This window comes from Physeter macrocephalus, chromosome 10 (genome assembly GCF_002837175.3).
Source record: "Physeter macrocephalus isolate SW-GA chromosome 10, ASM283717v5, whole genome shotgun sequence".
NCBI classification, from domain to species: Eukaryota; Metazoa; Chordata; class Mammalia; order Artiodactyla; family Physeteridae; genus Physeter; species Physeter macrocephalus.
In genome coordinates this window covers 61,643,109-61,643,462 of record NC_041223.1, presented here as the reverse complement: position 1 = coordinate 61,643,462, position 354 = coordinate 61,643,109, and the positions used below count along the sequence as shown (strand labels likewise).

The 354-nt window shown below is 37.9% G+C and overlaps 1 long non-coding RNA gene across 1 annotated transcript in view; it reads left to right on the top strand.

Annotated features, from left to right (window-relative positions):
* LOC114486983 (uncharacterized) overlaps positions 1-354 on the top strand; it is a 216,998-nt gene that overhangs the window by 81,858 nt on the left and 134,786 nt on the right. The window lies entirely within an intron of this gene.

The window sequence follows — 354 nt, the reverse complement described above, 5'->3', positions numbered from 1 at the left end:
ATGGCTATACTACCCAAAGCAATCTACAGATTCAATGCAATCCCTATCAAACTACCAATGGCATTTTTCACAGAACTAGAACAAAAAACTTCACAATATTTATGGAAACACAAAAGACCCCGAAGAGCCAAAACAATCTTGAGAACAAAAAATGGAGCTGGAGGAATCAGCCTCCCTGACTTCAGAATACACTATAAAGCTGCAGTAATCAAGATAGTATGGTACTGGCAGAAACACAGAAATATAGATCAACGGAACAGGATAGAAATCCCAGAGATAAACCCACGCACATATGGTCACCTTATTTTTGATAAAGGATTCAAGAATATATAGTGGAGAAAAGACAGCCTCTTC